This window comes from Leopardus geoffroyi, chromosome A1, assembly GCF_018350155.1.
Source record: "Leopardus geoffroyi isolate Oge1 chromosome A1, O.geoffroyi_Oge1_pat1.0, whole genome shotgun sequence".
NCBI classification, from domain to species: Eukaryota; Metazoa; Chordata; class Mammalia; order Carnivora; family Felidae; genus Leopardus; species Leopardus geoffroyi.
Genome location: NC_059326.1, coordinates 28,375,702 through 28,395,593, shown reverse-complemented (window position 1 = coordinate 28,395,593; position 19,892 = coordinate 28,375,702). Strand labels below are relative to the sequence as shown.

At 42.0% G+C, this 19,892-nt stretch overlaps 1 protein-coding gene and 1 long non-coding RNA gene across 11 annotated transcripts in view; one reads left to right on the top strand and one right to left on the bottom strand.

Annotated features, from left to right (window-relative positions):
• Positions 1-162: 162 nt before the first annotated feature.
• LOC123598022 lies at positions 163-13,044 on the bottom strand. 2 transcript variants are annotated; one of them, XR_006712353.1, is made up of 3 exons: positions 12,821-13,044; positions 9,372-9,528; positions 163-381 (listed from the first exon to the last, which is right to left on the bottom strand). It is a non-coding gene; the product is annotated as an uncharacterized LOC123598022 (long non-coding RNA). The 2 variants fall into 2 exon arrangements; XR_006712352.1 differs by lacking the exon at positions 163-381 and adding an exon at positions 8,786-9,055 and having other exon boundaries at positions 12,821-13,041.
• Positions 12,503-19,892, top strand: part of AKAP11 (A-kinase anchoring protein 11) — a 50,364-nt gene continuing 42,974 nt past the window's right edge. For 3 of the 9 annotated variants that reach the window (XM_045477711.1, XM_045477650.1, XM_045477674.1), the window contains exons 1-2: positions 13,246-13,366; positions 14,598-14,710. The gene's annotated coding sequence lies outside the window, so the exon portion shown is untranslated. Of the gene's footprint in view, positions 12,774-13,242; positions 13,367-14,597; positions 14,711-19,892 lie in introns of those variants that run through there. The other 6 variants (XM_045477721.1, XM_045477639.1, XM_045477703.1 and 3 more) reach the window with 4 other exon arrangements.

Below are 19,892 nucleotides of genomic sequence, written 5' to 3'. Positions count from 1 at the left end.
TAAAAGAATAGACAACTGATGGGGTACCTGGGTGGCGCAGTTGGTTGAATGGCCAACTTTGGCTCACGTCATGGCCTCACCGTTCCACAGTTCAAGCCCCATGTTGGGCTCTGTGCTGACAGATCAGAGCCTGGAGCCTGTTTCGGATTCTGTGTCTCCCTATCTCTCTGGCCCTCCCCCACTCATACTGTCTCTCTCAACAAATAAATAAACAAACAAACATTAAGAATAGGCAAGTTGCTAAATATATACACCACATAACATTTATGTAAAAATTTATACACTCAAATAGTATATATTATTTACAGGTTCATACCTATGTAGTAAAAGTATAAAGACATGAATGGTTATGATATGCATCAGTTTCAGGATGGTGGTTTCCTATGGAGAGAAAGGAAACAGAAAAGATAGTGAGAATAAAGCTTTATCTGTACCTGGAACATTTTGCTTCTTCAAAACTATGTTATATTATTTTCAGTTTGTTTTAAGTGTTTCATAATTTAAAACTCTACTCCACCAACTCCCACCTGTGCCTCCATCTTCTCTCTGCAGAACAACCTGGAACCCAGCTCTAGGATTTATCCTTACTTCAAAATTTCTTTAGGATGCACAAAATATCCTAGTGTTGACTCTGATCTTATGCCCCAAATCTAATAACTTTGTTTCCTTATTCATATAATGTAGTTCTTCATTGAACCTTGTTTCTCGGTAACTATGGTGTCGACTGGGGATTGGAGGCTTCCCTTGTTTGGGCCATTTTTCTTTGCCAGCTGATGTCCTACTCCTGCACCCATATGGATAGAGGCCATTTTATCTGTTGATACCCTTTCTTAGTGATTGCCAGATGTCAGCCTGGGTTGTTGAGTATCTCTTGAGCCTAGATTCCTTGATGTCTTATCTTATCAGCTTTTTGGATCTCCTCTTATACCTGGTATTGGATCTTTTGACACCTGTTGCATTCATGAACTATTCTTTGGATGTGAAGCTCAGAGCTCCCACTGGATTTCCACTCAGTTCCATTGCCTAAAACCTGTCCCAATCTAGTGGAGGAAGGTAATAGATAGCCCAGCTAAGAGTGATGAAAATTTACAGCTCTCAGCACTTGCTAGGCTTTAGGACTTCCTTCCTAACCTGTGTCAGACTGATCAAATTAAAGACTCTTGAGATCCAGACCCTCAAAATAGAAATCCACTTACTAGAACACAGCTGTCTCTCTTTCACTCACTCCTCAGCCTAGAGATAAAGTACTTCTTGGAATATAACCATTTGTCTTAGAGATGACTGGGGCATTGTGAGTTTTTTTAAGTGTGTGCCCAGGAAGGCATGCTCCCAAGCTACCTGCTTTGTGAAATACAACATCTGTAAGCAATGCCTTTGGGTCTCCTGAATAGCTCTGCCTTTAAATGGGTTGGCCCTTCTGCTCTCTGAAGATTTCTTTCTGGCTCTACCTAGGAGAGCTTCTCCCCAAGATCCCTCTGTTTATTGTCCTCTTAGAGACTATTATGGCTCATGTCTGATTTAGCTTCTTTAGCAACTGAGCCGCACCCAACCTGAAGCCCCATTATCTTCAAATCTATGGACCCCGATTCCAGACCTCCGCTGCTATTTTGTGCCCATTCTTCAGGCAAACATATGAAAAGAGAGAGTGAAAAGATGTAGCAGAGCAGCAGAAACGTGTTTGTTGTATAATTGATGCTATTGCCAAAAACTGAGACCTACTCTTTTTCTGTGACAGCAATAAACAAGACATCGTCCCTGCCTACCTTCAAGTGGCATAGCTGTCGTAAAGAAGCAAAAAATGATAGGTGAAACAGGAGCTGGGCAGAGTCAGAGTCTAGAGAGATTTATCTTATGAAGGCTTCCTGCCAAATATTTTTTTCAAGAATTCTCAGGGGGAGTCATATCCTTAGGGATAGGAGGTGATGCCACATCCTTTCAATGGACCGAAGTTTTCTAAGGACCAGACGGCAATAGAAATCCCAGCATTATGGACCTCTGCATCATCTCTGCAGGGTAGTAGCCATGGTCTCCAAATGGCAAGCAGAGGTGAGGTGGCAGTCCCCTTCTGCTTGCATTACATTTTTTGGAGTGTTGTTGTTGTTGCTGTTGTTTCCAGTGCATCAGTGAATTTAGTATGCCATGAACTGCATATTCCTGAATAGCCTTTGTTAACACGAAGGGTAGGAGTTGAATTTGGCAAAACACAGGGGAGGCTGATGAATTTGAGAGCTGTAGATTCTGAGAGCATTTAGGGGCTGTAGTTGTAGGTCACCCACACGACAGCTATAGTGCTGAGAAGATGATAAGGGTGCCATGCAGCTGGTTGAAAGTTTGTAGGAAGAGAAGTTATGAAGATGTTATGGAGACTAGTAACATCCCGCTAGGGGTGTCCTGGGGTCCCCTGCTGACATATGGTTTCAAGGTCATTTGGGCTTCCTCGAGAGATCCTGTCAAGAATGATCTTTTGTGGCTTAGAATTCCTCAACCTATTCTATGACCACAAACACTGACAAAGAGAATAAAGCCCAGGAAGTTCCTTAGTTAGAAAATGTAGCTCATGTACATTTGGTGTTCTGAGATAAGGGCAGATGACATTTAAAGAAACAAGTTAGATGGTGGGAAGGAGAAACAATCAGTTGGTTAGCTTGGTAGTGGGAAGAAGAGTGGAGCTGAAGAGACAGCTTTAGGTTTGGCTGGTTATTTCTGCCCGGCTAGTGGTCTGGGTGGTATCTTGGGCCAGGTCCTTTAGACCCGGGAGGTAAAGAAGAGATTCTGTGTAAGTCAGGATATAAATAAGATGTCCTAATAATTTATTTTCTACGCTGAGATATTTTTGAGAAAGAAAAGAGGCGCTAACAATAGGCAAAAACTTTGAGTGTGCCAGGATTGTATGTGATCGCACTGGGTAAAAACAGGGTATAAAGTCACCCTGAATATAAAAGCAGGGGGATCCCCAGACCAGAGCAATGTTGTTGATGCTTTGTGGAGGTAAAAGATGACCAACATGAATATATCCCAGTGGCTCCTGGCATAGGTGGAAGTGAGCCAGCCACTTGTTATTGGAACAGCCATGGAGTAGGTTTTATATTACTGAAAGGCAGGGAGCTTAGTGAGGAAATCCATTATGAAGGTGGCCCAGGGAAACTGAATGCTTGGCAGTGGGCACAAAAAGTCTTTGGCTTGCCTCTCCCAGCAGGTGTTTGTTCTTGCATATGTGTTGTATATCGTTGCATTCCGTTACTTTCACTGTTTGACCCACGGTTATCAAAAGTCATGAGTTAAGGTAAATAGAACCTTAAGTTGGCTGAAGTGAACAAACGAGCAGAGGGCAGAATTCAAGTTAATTTTCTATGACATGCACGTGATTTGCGAGAGACTTCTTTCTGAGGCCAAGTAGAGGATTTACTTGGTCTCTTCACATATTATTTGACATTTCAGGATGAGAGACAACAGGTCCAATACAAGCTAGGACAGAAGATGAAACATTGTGGTGTCACAGAACCCTGTGCCCAATGGAGGTGGTGAATCAGATTGTTGAAAACAAGGAGGGGAAGCATTTGCCAGGTACTGGCAGAAGGGACTGGTATATGGATTCTGTACAGTATCTAAGAAGCAAGTGTTATTTCTGCAGAAAGAACTATTTGCAAAATGGCATTGTCTGGTCATATTTTTTTTTTTTTTTAATTTTTTTTTCAACGTTTATTTATTTTTGGGACAGAGAGAGACAGAGCATGAACGGGGGAGGGGCAGAGAGAGAGGGAGACACAGAATCGGAAGCAGGCTCCAGGCTCTGGGCCATCAGCCCAGAGCCTGACGCGGGGCTCGAACTCCCGGACCGCGAGATCGTGACCTGGCTGAAGTCCGACGCTTAACCAACTGTGCCACCCAGGCGCCCCGTCTGGTCATATTTTAATGTGGGGTTGCTATAGCAGAAAACAGCGTTGACCTTATAAGTAGATAGAGCTAAAAATGCAAGCACTTCAGTGGATGCTGGTGTGGAGAGGTAATAATGATTAAGAATCAGATAGGATATGGGTGCCTGTCCGGCTCAGTTGGAAGAGTGTGAGACTCTTGATCTCAAGGTCACAAGTTTGAGCCTGACATTGGGTGTAGATTACTAAAAAGTAAAATCAATCAATCAATCAATCAATAAAACTGGATAGGGTAATGTACATTTCAGCAGCTTTCAATTGTAGCACTTTAATTCCTCCTGGAACCTTGTTGAGAATTCTTAGAATTGCATAAAGAGTTCAGTGAACAAGAAATGCTCCTGATAATTTTAAAAGTTATTTTGAAAATGCAGGCAAATATTAAAGTTTGAATGGCACAGGGTTTGAAACCAAAATCCAATCAGCACCATGTAAAGTGCTGACTTCTGTTTTCCATAAAACAATGGCATTTCCTGAGCGCCTGGGTGGCTCAGTCTGTTGAGTGGTTGAGCGTCTCACTTCAGCTCAGGTCATGATCTCTCGTTTTGTGAGTTTGAGCCCCGTGTCCAGCTTTGTGCTGATAGCTCGGAGCCTGGAGCCTCCTTTGGATTCTGTGTCTCCCTCTCTCTCTCTGCCCCTCCGCCCTCCCCACCCATGCACACTCTGTCTCTCCCTGTCTCTCAAAAATGAAAAAAACGTTTAAAAAAATAGTAATAATGGCATTTCCTCAAGCCATCCACAAAATTTATCAGACTTCATTTTATTGCACACCTATTTTCATCAGGAGTTTATTCGGCAATTTCAAAATAGCTACTGAACAGCTGAAAGAGAGAGAGAAAATTATAGGCCATTAAACTGTTAAATTGGAGCTCTGCAGGAATCTTGTTACACCCATTATACCCTGCCTATAGGCATGATGTTTCAAGATAACAAGATCTTGGTAAGAATCTTATTACAGCAACTGATAAGGATGGCAACCTGTATAATCAAATGTGAGATAAGGACACATCTTCAAAAGGAAGAATTTTAAAATCAATTTAGAGATAAGAGCAGAATACGAAAAAGTAAGGGATTGGGACTTTATAAATTTGGGCGCTAAAAAGGGTATGTTAAAAATAAATTGCATAGATGCTAAGAAATTTGAGGGGCGCCTGGGTGGCTCAGTCGGTTGAGTGTCCGACTTCGGCTCAGGTCACGGTCTCACGGTCCGTGAGTTCGAGCCCCGCGTCGGGCTCTGGGCTGATGGCCCAGAGCCTGGAGCCTGCTTCCGATTCTGTGTCTCCCTCTCTCTCTGCTCCTCCCCCGTTCATGCTCTGTCTCTCTCTGTCTCAAAAATAAATAAACGTTAAAAAAAAAAAAATTAAAAAAAAAAAAAAAAAGAAATTTGATACCCACTGTTTATAAAGATAACACTTTCCATTCTAATGCAGTACTGATTATTTTCCCCTTTATACTTGAACCCAAATCCACACCCTTCCCTCTGGAAGAACCAAAGTCTAAGACATTTTTGTCTTAGTGGTTTGTCTAGCCCAAACCAGAGATAGTGGGCTACTTTGGAGTTCTTGAGGATTGGCTCTGAGGAATCCCACTCTGTCCTGCAGAAGGCTGATGTCACAAGTTCCATTGCAGGGAAGGGGAGCCAATTTGTTCAAGGTTGATCCCAGGAATCAAATAGGAATCAACATTAGTATGGGGCTAGACTAGACATCTCTAGCATGGTTCAATGACTTAAAACCCCAAGTAGAATAAAGCCTAGGAAGAATTTAAGGTATCTTAAAAGTCCTGCTACTTTAGGGCCTAGATTTTTATCACAACGTTTAATGCTTCCTGGACCATAAATAGGCATGCAATCAATATTCATGCTTCGCATGCATGAGTATTACCTACTTTTAAAGATCTAATCACATAAGGACATTTCGGCTGAATTTCATGTGAGTTAACTAATAAATAAGGATGTTCTTATCTGCATGTTAATATTTCCTTTGAAAAGCAAAGCAGCCAAGCAACAAGGAATGATAGACCCAGGAACAACTTGTTCTAGGATCTGCTTTATCTTGTCATAAGTTTATGACACTATTCAAAGGACTTTCCTGGCCCTTTAGATACCTAATCCAGGAGAAGTTATCAAATACCTTTTTTTTAAGTAGTAAGCATGTACACTGTTGGCTCACATGAAGAGGAAGTGTATTTCATCTTTGCAAAAGACATTTCTGAAAAGTTATGTATAATGTTTTTTTGCAAATTAAAGCATTTTTCCATTTACTTATACTAAGTGCATTTGAAATGTTTGATTACATTTGTGCTTCTTTGAATTGGAAACGTCAAACATAAGCTTTTTAAAAAAGTTATTTATTTAAGTAATCTTTACACCCAATGTGGGGCTCAAACTCATGACCCCAAGATCAAGTCACATACTCCTCCGACTGAACCAGCCAGGCACCCCTGTAATGAAAGCTTTTTATAAAACTTTGTGCTTCTATTTTATAATTAACTCTGTATCAACCATTTAAAATCAGTCGGGCAATGGTATCTTTAAGACTTTCTTATGAAGTAATTACATTTATGAATGATTATTTGTTTTTGAATTTCAGACAAGAACGTATTACCTTTTCCTAAAAGATAGTACAGAAGTAGTATTTTATTTATTGGAAGTTGAGTCAGTAATTTAGTTATGACAATGATGATTTAAATCAGAAGACTCAAGGGCGCCTGGGTGGCTCAGCTGGTTAAGCGTCTGACTCTTGGTTTCAGCTCAGGTCATGATCTCATGGTTCTTGAGTTCCAACCTGGTGCTGGGCTCTGTACTGACAGTGTGGATCCTGCTGAGGATTCTCTGCCTCTCCTTCACTCATGTGCTCGCTCTCTGTCTCTCTGTCTCGCTCTCTCCAAAAATAAATAAATAATCTTAAAAAAGAAAGGAAGACTCATATTACTCTAGTACAATATATAATAGCAGTCAACTGTATTTTGCTCATTCAGAAGTCCAATTTGGAGTGGCACTTCTAAATTATCATCTGTACTATTTGCTAATAATTATAGTCATGATTTTAGAAGTCATTGGGCATTTAATGAAGACCTACAATATATGAAGCCATTACTAGGTATTATGTTATAATGGTTCAGATGTGTTTCTGTTCTTCAAGAGATTCACTACAAAAGAATTAGGTAAGTATGTAAGTTAAAAGGCATATCAGATTGTGGTATAATATACATACTTCTAAAACAAAGGCTTGATGAGATACTTTAGCTTTTTTTTTTTAAAGCTTATTTGAGAGAGAGAGAACATGTGTGCACAGGGATGGGTCAGAGGGGTGGGTGGGAAGGGGAGGGGGGAGGGGAAGAGAGAGAGGGAGAGAGAATCCCAAGCAGGATCTCTGCTGTCAGTGCAGAGCCCAACCCACCCCAGGGCTTGATCTCACAAACCCTGAGACCATGACCTGAGCCAAAATCAAGAATTGGAGGCTTAACCAACTGAGCCAGCCAGGCACCCCAAGGTACTTTATCTTTCAAATTTCAAAAGCATTTTTATATGTTTAAATGGCTGATGAAATTATAATGTCCACAGTTTTCCACTTCCAGTATGTTTTACATTGGTTTATTAACTACTATTAAATAATGTATGTAAATCACCCACCAAAAGAGGTGGTCTGCTCCATTATCTTTTCCTGTATTTTCCAGTGTTCTACATAATGAGTGTATATTAATTTATTACCACAAAAAAACAAAATCCAAAAACTGAGCAATGTGAAAAAAAAAGGACTTGACTTCTCTCTCTTACAAGAACTGCCAGCTGGGGCGATCACTCAGGCAGGAAACAGGAATTCGGCAAGTGGGCCAAAGGGAGACCTAAGCTTTCAAACAGGAAGCGACATGGAATCTGCTTCTGGCTGTCAGAGATTGCTAGTGTAAAGCTCCGGGGGAAAGCCGATGCCTGCCTTTGTAGTCTAAAGGTCATTAGGGGCATTAAGCTGAGAGGCTAGTTTTGTATAGGTGGAACCAGACTAAACCAGCTAATTTTAGTCTAAATGGTGGCATTTAGTGCCCCTATGTGATCTAGAACAATTCATTGGAACTTGCTGGGCCAAATTTCTTTCCTGTGCATATAATCCAAATGTCTTGGCTCCGTTAGACTATGCAAACAGATGAAAGTAACATTTCTGTTAAATAGCAAAATTACATTGGAGGAGACACTGCCAACTTGATTACTAGAAATTAGCCCACTAAAATGTCCCCTGGGGACACGTGAGACGTTTCTTGCTCCTTGGTACAATCTTAGGTGCACTTAGACAAAGCCTGTGTTCTCTGACTGGTCACACACTGCCTTGGCTCCTTAGTACTGGTCTTCCCCTCTCCACATCACCTTGTATAGGGAGCATGGGAAGGGGACACTTGTGGCCCCTGCTACACCATCCCAGGCATAGAACAAGCTTTCCATTAATTCCTCTTATAACAGGACAGATTTGGTTTATACCATTTATCAAGACTTTCCTGAAGATTCCTAGTATTAAAAAATGATTAAAGGAAACAACTTAGGTGATACAAATAAACTTTATTTCACACTTCCTTAAGTGGACAGTTTCCTTTGGAGAACTGCAAAATGGGGCAGAAGTCGGGAAGCTTTTATAGACTAAAGAAAAAAGAACAGGGAAAAGGAAAAGTGGGAAATATCTGATTGGTTGGGGCCACATTGTCAACTTTGTTTGCTTGTTTTTAATTTTTTAATGTTTATTTATTTCCAAGGCAGAGAGACAGAGCATGAGTGGGGGAGGGGCAGAGAGAGAGAGGGAGACACAGAATCCAAAGCAGACTCCAGGCTCTGAGCTGTCAGCACAGAGCCCGATGCGGGGCTTGAACTCACAAAACCATGAGATCATGACCTGAGCCGAAGTCGGACGCTCAACCGACTGAGCCACCCAGGCACCCCAGCTTTGTTTGGAGTGAGAAGAAACAAATAAGCATAGAGCCTAGAGTTGGCTTGGTTTGGGGGGACTGGCTGACTGGATATACTGTGTTTTTGGTCTAGTGGAGCATTTACACAGACACAAAAGTTATTTAAGCTTTGGTTTGCTGAGGTGGCATCCTGGGCGGGAGCAGCTCCATCTTGGGCCTAGAAATTTATTTCAACACTAGCAAGGGAAGGAAAAATAGAACACAGAATAAGCTGTGAAGATACCTCCCTTCCCCCCTCCCCTTCTTTTTCCTTCCTTCCTTCCTTCCTTCCTTCCTTCCTTCCTTCCTTCCATCCTTTCAATGAATAGATAATGAGTAATGAATAACACTTACTATGTGCCAGGCATGTGTAAGTAAAAACAGATGTGGTTCCTGCTCATGGATTCTACGGTCTAGCAGAGGAGAAAGACCAAATAATCACTCAAATCAAAATCATTCTAAGTTGCCAAATGCACTGGATTAAAAGTAGAGTCCAGATGGGGAGGAGCTTACCTAGTCTGGGGAATTAGTACAAGAGTTCTTGAGTTCTTGAGAGTACAGCTGAATGCTGAGGGATTCTCAGGCATGCAGAGGCTAAGCGGTGGACAGAGAACACTCAGTGCTGAAGGAAGATCTCGTGGGAAGGCTCCAAAGCAGAGAGGATCTGGCCCTGTTTTGAGGAAGTGGAAAAAAAAAAAAAAGACTTTCTGAGAGAGAGAGAACAACAGAAGAGAGTAAGAAAGATCATTGGTGGAACCATAAGAAGCCACTGAAGCCTTTTAAGCAGGGGGATGACACTGTCAGATCTGAGCTGCCAGAGTAGAAATGCCAGCCCTGTGGGGGAAGAGAGCACACAGTTCAAACAGCAGGCAAGAAAGACAAAGCCAGGAGCGAAGTAACCGTGCTAGGAAAAGAAATCTAGACTTTGTAAACTGGGTACGTTTTATCTTTTAAAGTATTAAGAAAGAATAACGAATGTCCACACAAAACTTAGACACAAATGCTCAAAGCAGCACTATTCCCAAGAGTCCCAAAGTGGACACAACCCACATGTCTAATAAGTGATAAACGGAATACAATGGAATCATCATTTGGCAACAAAAAGAAATGAAGTACTTATTCAGGCTACAGCATGGATGACCCTTGAAAACATTTAGCTAAGTGAATGAAGCTGACACCAATGACCACATATTGTACAATTCCATTTATACGAAGTGTCCAGAACAGGCAAAGGTAGGGACATAAAGGAGATCAGTGGTTGCTTCGGGCTGGGGAGGAGGTGGGGATCGACTGCTAATGACTGTGGAGTTTCTTTTAGCGGGGACAAAATCGTTCTAAAATTAGATTTTGGTGATGACTGCACAGCTCTGGGAATATACCGAAATATATTGAATTGTACTCGTCAAGTGGATGAATTGTATGGCATGTGGATTATATCTCAATAAAGCTGCTAAAGCAAAATAATTTTAAAAAGAATCCAGGAACTAGGGACATCTGTAGAAATGGATCCCAATCCTAAATTTCTTCTCCCTTCATGTTCGTTGTACTCTAATTGTAGCTAGCAAAAGATACCACAAAGACTGTCTTGCTAAGGGTGAGTTGGGAGGATTTATGGCTCTATTAATACATGTTAGAATGACAGAGTTGAGCCCGTTGTTCATCTAAATTAGCAGTACCACGCAGCTGGTTCGGTTAATCATCATGACTGCAAACAGCACTCGAGTGCTCCATTTTTTCAACATTTTCAAAGAATGGTCTTAATTTGTTAAAATAAGAACTTTTCTCTTTTTAGCATTTTTCCTTTTAAAAAAGAACCCTGTAATGTTCCTTGAAATCTTATTTTCATTAAAATTAAAGTGTTAGCCTAACTTTAAAATGTTGCCTCAGATCTCTTAAATATTTTCCATTCCTTCAGTCTTGATTAGGTACATGTGAACCATTATTTATTAAATAGTACATAGGTTCAAAATAGCTACAGGGAATATGAGGTTGAGCAGGTGGCAATGCTTCCGTTTTCACACTCTAGGAAGGCCAAGATTTCTTAGGGAAGCATTCCTGGTATCTGTATTAATCAGTTTCACAGCTCCTCAGCTGGTGTGTGTGTGTGTGTGTGTGTGTGTGTGTGTGTGTGTGTGTGTGGTGTATGCGCACACAAATCCAATTTCATTTGTCTTGTGCTACGGACCCTCTTAGATTTTATACAAATTTATCACATTTCCCTTTCCAGCTTCCGTGTTACTGGTGCGTGCATGCCAAAGTGTAATTCAGGCTTAACCACTTTGTGTGTAGGCTAGTTAAATTGCCTTGTTTTATGTATGAGGAAGTTGAGACTCAAGAATGATAAGGAACCTTGATTTGGTTGCTTTAGCAGTTAATGAGAGGTCTTCCAGTTCAAACTTGTTCCTGATTTCTGTTTTTTTAGTGAAATACCTTCATTTTCTAGCCTTCAACTTCTATCTGTTTAAATCTGATTCCCAGGAATAAATATCTACATTGAACATCACTTTATGTTTGTTTTTCTTAGATCTGACTTTAGGAATAGACAGAAGAGGTGGTTATCTGTGTGGTATAAATGGATGAGAAAAAAAATCAAATGTGAGTTTCTTTTCGGGACATTCATGTGCCCAAGTAACAAAAAATTTCCATTTATTTCTTTTACTGTCATTAAATAGCAGTAAATGAAGATGTAGCCAGATGTTTTTAACAGAAGGCATTAAATGGCACCAATGCTCTGACCATATGGATAATGTCAAGGTCATTGGGAACGAAGTCTTTCAGGATTGTGTCTGTCTTGGACTACAAGTCTCAATCTCCTTGCTTCCTCTGAAACCTAAAAGGTTCTGAAATCAGTCCAGATTCTAAAAGGTTCAGAACCTAAAATCAGTTCTCTGCAGGGAAGAGCTTTAAAGACAAAAGTACAGCATAGGTATCTCTTCCCTCTTTAGAATTCTCCACCGCTTTCCATTGCATTTAAATTCCCAACAATTACTTTCCTAGCTTACAAAATCTTACAGGATCTGGCACATATTTATTTACTTCTCCGACCTTATTTCTTCTTACTTTCTCATCTTTTTCCCTCAAATCCAATTTAAGGCCTTTGAATTAGCTGTTTCCTTTGCCTAGAAGGCTCTTCCCTCTGATGTTTGCCTGCCTCTTAGGCAAATCACTGCTTACCATCTCCTCCAAAGGTCGGCCCCTCAAGCAGCCACCCAATCACAATCACCATCACATCATTTACTGTATTTTCTTTGCATTGAGCTTAAGGCAAACAAATAGTTTTTCTTTCTGCCTCCCCCCTAAGTTCCCTAGAGCCTAGACTCATTTGTCTTCATCACTGCTCAGAAGACAGATGGAGTAGTGTCTAACATTTGTACTAGCTCAACAAAAACTTATTGAAGAAAGAAATAAAGTATGTATGCACCCTTTGTTCCCTGTGCCCCTCTCCCAAACAGTCCAAAACTCATAATGAGGATATACTTTAAAATGCCTTTCTCATCTATCAGGTATTTCCACCTTTTGACAGATGTCCATGAGGAGAGTGTGCAACTTGACTGGACCAGCCCTTCCGATTGCAAATGTAAATAATCACACATTAGATTTTCATGTAGAGCTTGGTTTCTCCGTGACCAATGCTTTACTTCCTGATTCCGATGCCGCGGAAATTGGTAAGGGTGAGCACTAGGGCCCGGAGATCCCTTGATGCCAATTGTTGAGGTTCGGATAGGGCCGTGGGCCTGAAGCGCTGTGAGTGGTCCTCCCTAGAGATGCTGGAGAGAAGGGGCGGAGCCACCCCCAAAGGATGAGCCTTACTTGGGCCGTCAGATCTGGTGGGGCTGCCGCTTTGGGAAGAACCACGGCAATCAGAACAAAGCGAGGCTAGCCTGTGGCGAAGAAGCAGCCCAGCTGACCCCAGGGGTAAGACCAAGGGTTCGAAAGAGAGGAGTAAGGGCCTGAAACCAAACCTGCAGAGCCAGCCACAGCTTGGGTATTTTGCCAGAGGAAAGGGTTAAACCGTTTCCATGGTAACGGATCAGGAAGCGCGCAAGACGTTCGCCGCAGGTTCGTAGGTCAGCCTGGAGTTTAAAGCTCCCACGGCTGAGCGGATCCTGGCCAATAGAGCGGCCGCTTGGACGTCACGAGACGCGCGGGGCCGATCCGCTAGCCGCCCCAGAGCACGTGGGAAGGTTTTTCCTGTTCGTTCTTTCATTTTTTAAAAGCCCACCCACTTTTGCGCGGGCTTGGTCACAGAGTTCTTCTCGCGAGAGGCGCCGCACCCTCTCGCGAGAGTGAGTGGGAGGTGTGGGGATTAGGTGGTGTTGCGGACTGGAACTGCGGCGGCGGAAGCCGGGGGTGGGCAGGGCGGGGGCGGGCCCGCGGGGCGGGGAGGCGGGGAGGGGGGAGGGCCGGGGGCTGGTGCGGGAGGGGGCGCCCGCCTGCTCGGCGGCTCGCGCGACTGGTCGTTGCGGGCCGGTGACATGCCTGTGAGCTGCGGAGGCTGCGGCCCCCAGGTGAGGCGGGTGCGGATCCGCCCGCAGCAAAAGCCGCGCGTTGGCCGGGGTGGCGGCGTGGTGCGGGGCCGCGGTGGATGGGGCGGCCCGGCTCGGGCGTCCCAGCCTCTCTGTCTGCAGTCCCTGCTCTGATTGCGGGGCTGCCCAGAGCTGCGCCTTCGCTCGGCGGTGGGAGGAGAGCGGGAGGAGCGGGGCGGAGGGAGGAATCCCAAGGCACCGGGCCTCGGGGGGAGGGGGCATCCTCGGACTCGAGACGGGTCTTCTGGGTCCGGAGCGTGGGGGCCGAGTTGCATGCAGCCCGTTTGAATGACAAGCTCAGTTTCCATCCCCAGAATGGTCTTCCGAGCCGGGTCTTTTCGGTGCGTAGCGGTGCGTGTGCTTAGTTTGTGTTCGTAGTGCGCGCACAGGAGCGTATACCGGAGGAGGAGGACGTTGCACTTTGTCCCCGAGCAGCATCCTTCACTGTCAGAACCTCCGAGCGTTGGAACCAGGCGCAACCCAAGTCTTGTGACAGAAACGGAAGGCGTCAAGCAGCTCCTCGGAGTGTTGATGTTTGGATTTGCTGTCACAATTTCTCCGAGGCTGTTTGTTGATGGTTTAAATGCTGGCCATCCATATTGCGAATGGATTTGGTGTACTTTTATAATTCCAGGCACCTACCTCGCTTTACACAAAAATAGGTAGATGTGACCGAAGTATTAAAAAACGTTGGTAAAATGGCAGTGGCAGTAGAATCTAAACCACTACCGTGGTACAGCTTGGTAACAGTTCTGCTTTCCCTCTCCTCTAAAACCTTATTAAACTGGAAGTGGTTTAGGCTTAAGATGTTCAGGATGAGAAATACAGCTGACACATACCTGATGGTGTTAGTGCAAACCAGAGTTAAAAATTGTGGTTCTCTTTTCAGCATCATAATTATTCAGTCCCTTGCAAAACATACAAGCTTTTCTTAGCTTCTTTCCACCTTGTTAGGGATGTTCCATTGATTCATAGTGATTTTTAAATGTCAGGGAAATGTATAGAAAATACAGAGTATTCAAAATATAAGGCACTCAGTAATGCAGAAGTGATTTTAATGTCTTGTTTATGATTTGAGAGTAAATGACAGCACAGTTCCCAGCACGATTAGTGTCAGTTAAAATAGTGCAATTTAACGCATCTTTTTAAACACCTTGTCCCCTTTTCAAGTAGTAACATGGTTTTTCTTACTTTCTTATGTTCTTTTTGGCAGAACTACCCAGGGTTGACCGGGAATTTCACTGTTGGTTGTGGCTGTAACAGCTCGGTTTATGAGAGATCAAAGAATGTAAGGCAGTCAGAAAAACGGATTCCCAGGCTGAACTGGTAACTAGTGATTAGTGTATATACCTAAGTAACTGCACTATTGCTGAGGGCCTACAGGTATACTCCTGGGCTAGTGATATTTCTCGGTTGTTGAGGATAGGGGACCTCCTGAAGACCCTGAACCACAGTGAGAGCTTCTTTAGCTTCTAAATTCCTGAGATAAATCTAGAATCTGAAGAATCTCCTTTACCTTTAGAGATCGGAAGAAGGATAGTACATTTATTTTTTTTTTTTTTAATTCCAGGAACATACTGTCTGGAAAAAGAAATCAGATCAAATCAGATGATATATTTTGGTCATTTTTAGGGAAATTTCCATTTGTAAATCGGCCGTGGAGTTCTGTTCCATGCTTGGAGAAAATGTGAAAAACTTAATGGGCAAAAGAGACTGGCCTAGATTTTATTTTATTGTTTCATTTTTTAAAAACATTTATTTATTATTGAGAGACAGAGAGAGACAGAGCATGAGCAAGGGAGGGGCCGAGAGACGGGGGGACACAGGATCGGAAGCAGGCTCCAGGCTCTGAGCTGTCAGCACAGAGCCAGTCGCGAAGCTCGAACTCACAAACTGAGAGATCATGACCTGAGCCGAAGTCGGACGTTTAACCGATGGAGCCACCCAGGCGCCCCGAGACTGGTCTAGATTTTAAAAGACCTCCCATTCCTCTTGGCAAACTGGTTTTCAAGGACAGAAAAATAAATTTTTTTTCCTAGTCTTTATAACCTTTTGGTAAGGGTTTCAAGCTTTTAGGATGTAGATATTTGTTTTGTCTTGCCTTTGAAAAATAATTGAAGTAGTTTTGGGTAGGGTAATTATTTAGGCAAGCCAAATTTGTCCTTTTTCTGTCAAGTGGCCTGCATTTTAGTAATAGAGTCAGTCATTTGGAGGGAATGAAAGTGGAACGAGTCCAGGAAGAGATCTACACTTAGCTCGGGCTTGACTTAAGGCTGTACCAACTGGTAAATTTGGGAAAGGAAAAAAAAATACTGTATCAGTTCAGAAGCAGACCAAACAGATTCAGATGCCTTCATGCTGCCACTCATCTTTGCATATGAAAGTTCATTTTATTGTTAAATACTTACTAGTGTAAAGATGTTTGAAATGAATAGATTAGAAACTGAACAGGTTAAAAGGAGAAAGGTTAACATTTTTGGCTTAACCTGAGAATGTTTCATGGGAAAAAGTAAGGTAAATAAATGGTGTGGTGGTCTGGAACAGATTGGATGGAACTAGAATGAAAGTGAGGCAAAATAGAAAGAGTTTGGGTTTTGGTGTCAGGCAAATCTGTTACTTAATATAGCTGAGTCTCTATTTCCTCATCCCTGATGGTGAGAGTCAAAATACCTCAAGGTTATTTTGAAGCTTATAGTAGCTGCTTAGTCAATGTTTTTCCTTTGACCTTTTTAATGGCTTGAGGGTTATTTGGCTGCAAGGGTCACAAAGCCATTTGAATGAACTTAGTTAAAAAAGGCATTTGTCAGGGGCGCCTGGGTGACTCAGTTGGTTAAGCTTCCAACTCTTCCTTTTGCCTCAGGTCCCGATCTCCTGGTTCCTGAGTTCCAGCCCTGTGTGGGGCTGTGCTCTGGCAGTGCAGATCCTGCTTGGGATTCTCTCTCTCCCTCTCTCTCTGCTCCTCCCCTACTGGCACTGTCTCTGTCTCTCTCAAAATAAATAAATAAACAAAAAAGTATTTGTCAACACATTTGGTGGGTTGCTTCTGAAGCCCATTGCATGAAGTCCAACTTAGGGTCCTGGGAACTAGAAAATCTTCAGACAGTTAACTCTTCCAGTTTTTCTCTGGGAACACATGGTCTTCTGTGTCTGCTCCTCTGTTCTTTGGCACTCTGGACGCTATTATGTCTTTTGAAGCAATTCCTTTTCGATTGGCTCTCTTTAAGGCTCTTGGTTTCTGCTTCCCCCTGACTTTGCTTGCATGAAACTTTGGTTTGCTGTGGTGCCAACACCAGACTCACTTTGCTTTTGTAGCATGAGTCTCAACGAGTATCTGCATCTCTTAATTCTGAATTTCTAGAAGGATAATCCTGTGGGTCGAGTATGCACTCGTAGTCCAGTTGGCTGAGGGCCGGCGAAGAGGCGAATGGGTAAATGGATGAGGAGGAGACTTAGGTGCATCTCACAGTTTGTACTTTCTTAGACTGAGTACAAGTTCTCGAATAAAGAGGGGATGGACAGGAATGACGGGAACCTCTGGTGTCCATTAACATCCTGCAGTTGGCATTTTCCCCTCTAGTACTGCATCGAACTCGCTCCCAGTAACGGTCTCTTTCAGGATGGATTCTTCTAGGTTTCTGAATGAAGGCAAATTATGTAAATGCTTCGTGTCTCGGTCTCTCTATATGTAAGATGGGTATATTAACAGCAACTTCTGTTGTGAGAAATGTGAGTTCTGTTCAACAGCAGTTAAGCAGTACCTCACTGGCACAGTGTAAGGATGTAGTATGATTACTACTAAGTGCATTCTGTGTGGCAGGTGCCACGATATGGACTCCTGCAGCATTCAGAGATGAAAGGAGTATCATTTCTACCCTCAGGAGTTTAGTATAAGTTTAATGCTGACCACTCTAGACATAAAACTGTCTCTTGACTCCAGTGACACTAAATTTTTCTAAATCTCTACCTTGCCTCCTTTTCAAACTGCCACTTGTTTGTGGTTCTTTGTTTACCTGCCCAGCAACCTTTTATCATGGTTGCCCCCTAAGATTCTTTCTTGATCTTCTCTGTGCTTTCCCAGTCTCTAGGATCAGCTTTCAAGCTCTGTATATATAGATGACTCCTGGAGTAACATCACTAGTTCTGACCTCCCCAACTAAATGTATATATTTTAGGTGACTTTGGATATTACATTGACATAAACACTGTCTTCCGGTTACCCTGTAATTGGCAAAGGCTCCACTTTTCTTCCACATCCCCAAGCTTGAAACCTTAAAATTATCTTTCACATTCTTTTTTTTTTAATGCCTTATATATCCTATCGGTTAATAGGTTCTGCACAGGCTTTTAGAATGCCTTGTTATGTGCCAACCACTGGGCCATTTGCAAAGCAGATCCATTCACTCGTTTCTGCTACTGGTAGGTTAGGGTGGAGCTTTATCACTATTTGCAAGAGCTACTTAAATGTCTTTTCAGCGGTACAACTCTTTGAGTCATGGCAGAATAGATGTCACTGATAAAGAGAAATGTTTTCCTAGGTTAAAATTCTGAACATATTTTTTGTTAAAGTAATCTTGTAGATGGGGGTTATGTAGGAGATTAAGAATATTGCTTCAACTTCTAAGCTGTGTATTCACACTGAAAGCACAGCCTGAAGATTTTAGTTTTTTTTTTAGCTGTATTTATTGTTGGTGTGCAGGAAATTAGAGAAGCAAATATCTTAATAGATAATCATTTAGGTCAAACACAAATTAGGTCTTTTTATATGATTGATTATTGTTTTGAAAGGAAAAACAAAATAGTAACTGATAGCCGTGGTATTTTTAGATATTATAAGCTAAACAGCAAGTCTGTTCCTAAGAAAGAAGCAAACGTTTGAATTCCCACTATATCAATTCCTGCTATATCAGGTACTGTTTTTACATATATTATGTAATTGCACTCTTAGAGAATCTTGTGAAGATTAGCCTTAGCTTCCTGATTTTTGCAGAAAGGAGAGATACTTCACCCTAATGCCACTGTTGGCCTGTCAGGTGTTATTGTTTTGTTTTTAATGGTTGCTCTGGGGTTTACAAGATAACCTTAACTTATCAGTATCACTTTTTGTATACTGAAGGAACAGCATTTTTCTAACTCCATCCCACCACACTCTGTTTTATTTTGTAATGCATTTTACTTGTGTATGTTGTAAACCCCATTCATACATTGTTATCACTTTTAGTTTAAATAGTTTTTTTTTAAGGGATTAAACAAAAAGAAAATAGCTCTGAAAAAGCTTTTATATTACCCTCATATTTACCCTTTCAGGCATTCTAAACTTGTTGTTTAGATTCAGACTTCTGTCTGATATTGTTTTTTGTTTTTTGCCCATAGAATTTCTTTTAACCTTTATTCTACTGATGGTTGGCGGGTGGTGAGTTCTCACAGCTTTTTTTTTTTTTTTTTTTTTTAGCTCAAATAAACTTATTTTGCCTTAATTTTTAAAAGATACTTTCTGTGGGTATAGATATCTCAGTTGACACATTTTTTTAGATGTTGCTCGGTTTTATTTATGGCTCCGCATAGTTTCTGACAAGAAGTCTGCTGTCTTTCTTTGTTCCTCTTTATGTAATATATACTTTTCTCTCTGGTTGCTTTTAAGAATTCTCTATCCCTAGTTTTCAGAAACTGGGTTATGATGTACCTTGGTGTGGTTTTCTTTATGTTCATTTTTCTTAGGATTCGTCGATCTCTCTTGTATCTGTCAGTTTATGGTTTTCATCAACTTTTGGAAATTCTGAGTCATTTTATCTTCATAGATTACTCCCGTCCCCCACCTTTTTGGGGATTCCAGTTACTCACCTTTCACAGTGAGTCACTGATGCTGCCTTGTTTGTTTGTAGGCTTCTCTCTGTGCTTCAGTTTTGATTGCTTTTTTTGCTATGTCTTGAAGTTCACTTTCTGTTGCAGTGTTTAATCTGCTGTTGATTGCACCCAGTATGGTTTTATTTTAGATTTATTTTTAACTCTAGAGGTTTGGTTTGGGTCTCTTATATTTTCTGTTCTCTCCTTATGATCATGTTTTCCTCTTCCCTTTTGAGTATATGGAACATGCTCGTAGTATAATTTTGACATCTTTTCTGTTCATTCCACTTGTCATTTCTGGGTCTGCACTACTTGCCTTGTTTCCTCCTGCTTAGGGGTCATATTTTTCTCCTCCACGGGTAATTTTTGACTGTGTGCTGGCCGTTCAGGTTTATGCTATTGCTTGCTTGATTTTGTTGTGTGTGTGTGTGTGTGTGTGTGTGTGTGTGTGTGTGTGTGTGTGTGTGTGTTTCGGTTTTGTTGTACTTTTTAAGTGTTGGGTTTAGTTGGGGTTCATGGTTAGGTTGTTTGGAATCTGTCGGATTGTTTTGAGGCTTGCTTTTGAGTTTTGTTAGTGCGCCTGCAGAAAAGCCTCACTGTAGTGCTCCCTTAGTCCCCCAGCTAAGGTGAATTCCGTCTGAGGAGCCCATCCATTGCCTGATATATT